General features: G+C 34.2%; 1 long non-coding RNA gene across 1 annotated transcript; it reads right to left on the bottom strand.

Annotated features, from left to right (window-relative positions):
- Positions 1 to 936: 936 nt before the first annotated feature.
- On the bottom strand, positions 937 to 1,249 carry LOC109586713 (uncharacterized). The gene is made up of 2 exons (XR_002187191.1): positions 1,198 to 1,249; positions 937 to 1,019 (listed from the first exon to the last, which is right to left on the bottom strand). It is a non-coding gene; the product is annotated as an uncharacterized LOC109586713 (long non-coding RNA).
- Positions 1,250 to 6,022: the final 4,773 nt, after the last annotated feature.

Raw genomic sequence — 6,022 nt, 5'->3', positions numbered from 1 at the left:
CTTAGCTCTCAAATCATCAATTTCACGGTGCTTGATCTTTGTCATCTTTTGCTGCAAATCCATAGACTCTGTCATAAACCGTTTATTATGTAAATCATTTTCATTATATGTTTTGTTATGTACCTCTTTGTGCTTTCAGTTCTTCTTCTTTAACAGACAGCAGTTGCTTTGTGGACGATAATTCTACAAAGTGCATACATCATGATTTACGTCATTGCATGATTTTATAATACATTTTTTATTATCATTACCTTCATTTGTTCTCAACAGGTTTTCTTGTACTGACTTAATCACTGATTCATTCTCAACTTTAATTTCTTGTAGTTGGCTTTCAAAATCTTTATAATAGTAATTAGTGTAAAAGATCTCTTTCAAATTTAAAACGAATTTACCGATGGTTCTTTGAACAAGAGTAGCCACCTTTTCCTTCTCCTTAGCTAATTGCCGTTTAGTAGATTCTAATTCTTTATTAGCAGCTGTTATAAGTGTATCAATATTCATTATTTATCATTAATAAAAACAATTCTAACCAGCAATGCTTTCTTTATTATTATTAATCACAACTTGCAAATCTTGAATCTCAGAATTCAATTCTTCAATATTCATTCAAAATTAATTTTTAAATGTGCATGTTTCTTACCATTTTCTTTCTCTTTTATGGCCAGCAGCATTCTTTCCACGATAGCTACATGCACATGTACATTTAATTTGTAATCTGTTATTTTTATTCTTACCAATTCTCTCTTCTTCCTTTCTTTGAATAACAACTAGCAGCTCTTGAGTCACACAATAATATATTAAATCAACAATATTGAATCATTCCTACCATCTTCCTTCTCTTTGAGAGCAGCTTCTAAAGTCTCAATCTTATTCTTCCTTCTTTCCTCAGGGTCTACATACAATACAGCAATGCAAGCAGTGACTAACTTTTTCATATTTTTTACTTGAGGGTTCCTCTTTTCCTGATACAAAACTTTTGTGATCAGCATGGCCCTTATCCAATTCAGTTGATTGTTCACCTATAAAAAATGATCCTGCATACATACAATGACATCACTAAAATAATTATGAGTATGTATACTCATTACATTATGTAAGATGAGTTATGTGCATTTGAATGTCTGCAGGCACTAAAAAACACATGTAAGGTATAATGGGTACATTAGGGCTACAATTCACAAACATGTATGTACTAACAATCTGCCAAAAATACATCAGTGAGATGTTGATTGTAATCGTCAGCCACATCCTGTTTATCTAAAGTCTCAATCTCTTTCTTCATTCTTTCCACATTATCTGTGATCATTCATGAACAAATATTGTGTAATTACAAAATACATTTATTTATACCTCTTTGTGCTTTTAACTCTTCTTCATTAGACAGCAGTTGCTTTGTGGATGATAATTCTACAAAGTGCATACATCAGATTGCATGACAGTAATTACATTTTTATCATCATTACCTTCATTTGACCTTGACAGCTTTACTTGCAATGACTTTATCACTGATTCTTTCTCAACTTTAATTTCTTGTAGTTGGCTTTCAGATAGTTTGAGTCTTTGATGAGTTTGAACAAGAGTAGTCACCTTTTCCTTTTCCTTGGCCAATAACTGTTTAGTAGATTCTAATTCTTCAATAGACGCTGTTTGAAGCATATAATCATTAATAGAAGTACTAACCAGCAATCTTTATTTTATTATTACAAACAACAAAAAAACAAAAACAATACATTAACTATGTAAAACTATAACTAAGAGGTGCCTTCCTCAATTTCTAATGAATCTTTCTATTTCAAAACATAATTATGATAAATGTAATTGACATACATACCATCACTTACCACACTAAATACAATAGTGCCATCAACAGTAATTTTAAATACTCCCTTAAATATAAAAAGACCTTGATTATCTCTAATATAATCCTTCATCTCATCCACTAGCCAATCTGGTATGAAGCAAACAAATGTCAGTAGACTACTATGCACAGTCTTCAACTGAATGTACATATGATATCCTCCACTGCTAAAGACATCTATGAGAAATTCCTTAAAATCCTGAAGTGTTGTTTCATCAATAGGCCATGCTACTACAAATGTCATCTATAAGAATCATGAAAATCAAGTGTTGCTATAAAAATACAAGTCTAACCTCTCTACTATTCCTTTTATCATAATGTTCAATAGCACTTTTTGCAAAGTCCTTTGCTAAAATCTTCTTGTATATTTCTTTCTGTTTTTCTTCAAACTGGTTTAGCTCCTCTTTAATATCAGCCATCCCAAGTTGTTGCATAAAAATGGTTAGTATGTCAAAGTTCCAAGAAGAGCAGTGACCTCGAATTATGCGCATTACACGTAGTTTACTACCACTACCTATTCGCAAGTTATCAATTTCATCCTTATCTGATGGCCAATAGTACATCATTTTGGTTTTTAGCTCATCCAGTGTCTCCCTTTTTTCACAAACCCGATTAACAAATTTTTGCAAAATTTCTACAAATTCACTGCTCATTTGAAAATACTCTTTCTTTAATTCACGAGGGGCTAAAAAAATATCTTTAATAACTTAGATCAGATGATCCAATCTTACGATAGATTCTTTGGCCAGTATTTTGCTCTTCTAAAATTAAAATTAAAATGAAAAATAATAACTTTACTGTAAATCAGTTTATTTTCATGGTGAAATAGTTTCATGAATTTGCCTGCTATTAAGATATACCACTTGCAAACTGCAGCACAGTGGCAGAATTTTGTAATAAAAATCATTACAATGAAACTAAAAGCTTGAAATTTGCAAAAATATTTCATTTTGAAAGTAAACTGACCATGATATTGTCAGTACTGTAGTAAAATATTACCTTCTCTGCCTCTAATTTTATCTGCCAAGGCTTTCTCTTCAATTCTTTCTAATATCTCAGCTAATCTGTTCCATGATGGCTTTCCGCCCGGCTCACTATTCACATTGTCTCGTCTACTCAACCAGCAAGACAGACACTCTATGAAACGATCCTTAACATTTGCTTTGTTAGCTTCTATTTCATCAAGTGTATTCTTGTAGAGACCAGCATTCAATCCAAATTCCTGCCATTTGCTGGTAGAAAACTGTCCCTGTTCTAGCTGAGTCAAAATTTCTTGCAAGTCAGTGATACCTAGTAAAAAGAACTGAAAAGAGTGAAGCTAAACAGAAGAAAATAGATCTAACCGAGAGAAGAAGTATCACCACCAACAGCCATCCAGAATCACTGAATGGCACCATAGATATTGCTATCTATGATGGCACTGATTTACCGTAGGTCGGGATATATTCGCGGCTGCTTATTTTCGCGATAATAAAAACTAATAAAAAGGTTCAATTAAATACCATGGAAACCAATCGATTGTTGCTATGACAATAAGACCACGTGTTTATACAATTACAGTGTTCAGCAGCTATTTATCTATTCTTTAGCAGCTTCAGTGGGAGCCATCCAGTTCTCCATCTGCTATCTTCTTGTATAGACCACTACCTTCGAGCTCTTCGCTGCAAATCCTTGCCGCTCCACTTGCTCATAGATAATAGAGTAAAGGAAAGGGATTGGAAACTCCCGTTCGCGGCTGGAAATGCTAGTTGCGCTCTAGTCTACCGTATATAATTTATTTACATTTTGAAAACTTTTCTGTATAGATCCATAGATCTAAATGAGTGGTGCGTAGTGGTAGTCTAGTAGTGAGCTGTGCTTAGTTTTGTATATTTCTACGAAGACTTTTCTTTTTCTGAAGGGTGGTTTTTTTCTGAAGTTTGTACTGCTCCATAATTTTGTTAGTGTCAGAAAATATTCTGAAATTAATGTACTCCTGAAGCAGCAGATCTAGAAGTATAGCCATTAGCTCGTCTGCACTCCTGAGTTCCTCCCAAGAACTTGTTATAGACTTGCTTGATTTCAAGTGAGTTATAACTTTGTTTTTGTCTATTTTCTGCTCTGTAGTAAACTCATCTAATTCTTCTAGCATCCTCTTGATCTCTTTTTCTAAGTTTATCATAAAGTTGTAAAACTCATTTGTGCAGCGCGTGATGATCGGTCATGATTGATACAAAATCAGAGTTCATTTCAGAGTCAAGTGTTATGGTGTTAGCTTCTTGTACTTTTAGCAACTGGCAAATTATTGTTTCTGCTTCTTTAAGTTTGACTTTTAAGTGTTTAACTTCACTTGCAAGATAATCATGGGAAAGATGACGATAATTAGTGTATGGTGATGAGGAAGCTTCTTCTTGATGTGTGTTTTGCCTACTTATGAGTGCCCTTAGTGTGTTACGGTACTGGGAACACTCATGACATCTAACATTGAATGAACCAACAAAGAGACAATAAACATGTCTAATGGTTTCAAAGGGATATTCTTCTAACTCAGCAATGGTCTGCCCTATAAATATACAAATTATTTTAATACATGTACAGTATTTGTAAAATTAAGCCTTACCACTTTGGTTGAGCATCTTTCCTCCTTTAAAACGTATTAATTCAATAAACTTTTCATCACTGCTACCTTGACAAACTTTCAGATTGCTAATGCTTTTTAGTGTGTTTATTAATGTGCCTTCATTGTGTAGTACAGTGGGTAAATGAAGAATAATAGTGTGGTTAACTGTTCTATTAAATGTGTTCAATGTGTATGTGAGAGATGCATTGATTGTCAGAGTGTGATAAATAGTGTGTTTTCCCTTTAAATGTGTCGTGTTAAATATAATTACAGTGTTGGTCGATTCATCATTTTTTCTAGCCCATCCATCTGGCAATTCCATTGCTTTCAGTAATGTCCAGAAATTGTTTGGTGGTTTACAAAGAAGTTTGATGGGAATTGATACCTTAAGGTGCTTTGATGATGAAGGTTTGCGCCTTTTATTAAATGTACGTATGCGGCCCATCTAAAGTTTAAAAATGTTGTAAATTATAAACTATCTTTTACTTTAATATCAACTATGCTTATTATTAATATGTAGTCATTGTACTTTGTATCAGGTAAGTTTAAACCCTTTCAAAATAAGTCCCTTCATAGAAAAGTGTACCTGAAAACAAGGCCCATTTTTACCTTTTTTGGCTTATTATGTATGCATGAAGTTCAAATAGAATAAATTAAATTCTTATTAATGTAATTCACTTATAGCACTGTTTGTGTATAATGCTTGGAGATCTTGGGCTTTTATATTTTTTGTAAAAAGTGTACCTAAAGCCTTAATTGGTCATTTTTGTGCATTGCCATCAATGTTAGTCATTTAAAAATCGGGCGCATCATGAATATTATCATTTATTATTAATAAATTAACCCATAAGTTACCTGGGAGGAGCTTGGTTTGACGCTAGAGCTTCTGCTTAAAAGAACAAGAGGTTAGAAAGAAACTTGGTGGAAGAGAAGTGGAGAAAGGAAAGCGCAACTAGCATTTGATTTGTGTTGTTGCTAAGCTACCCTATAAAACCGTGCTGTAAACTTCGCGCCAAAAGGTCGCGTTGCCTATCCCTTTCCTTTACTCTATTATCTATGACTTGCTGGTGATAATTAACCACGCCCAAGTCAATAAATGGGTGGAGAGTCCCAAGAATGGGCCAAGATACGGCGAGGCAGAGTGAAGAGAGTAGCTCCGGTTGAAACAGCTCCAAAGAGACCAAGGATTAGTAACAGCAAGAAGAACAACAGCCCAAGAACACTGCAACAGAGTCCTTTGCTATTAATATCGCGGATTTTTCAATAAAAATTGCATTTGGTAACCATGGTAATTGCTGAGTGCGGGGAAAAATCGCGAAAATAAGCAGCCGCGAATGGTCGTCCCTAAAAAACGGACCGGACCGGACCAACGGACCATGGTCGGCGACAAATCTGTTTTACTGACCCGAATGGTCCGCGACATCTCTATTTTACGGACCACTTTGCTCACTATACCGGTAATCTTATAGATGCTAAAAATTATAGCCAATGCTTTGTCAAGATTTATTCTTGGTGTAATCCTGCTTTTCGGTTAGATATAAGCCCAAACCTCAAATATGGAATCA

The sequence above is a fragment of the Amphimedon queenslandica genome, unplaced genomic scaffold (genome assembly GCF_000090795.2).
Source record: "Amphimedon queenslandica unplaced genomic scaffold, v1.1 AMPQUscaffold_12801, whole genome shotgun sequence".
Lineage (NCBI taxonomy): Eukaryota > Metazoa > Porifera > Demospongiae > Haplosclerida > Niphatidae > Amphimedon > Amphimedon queenslandica.
Note: the sequence above shows the minus strand (reverse complement) of the source record. Positions and strands in the feature narration are given on the sequence as shown.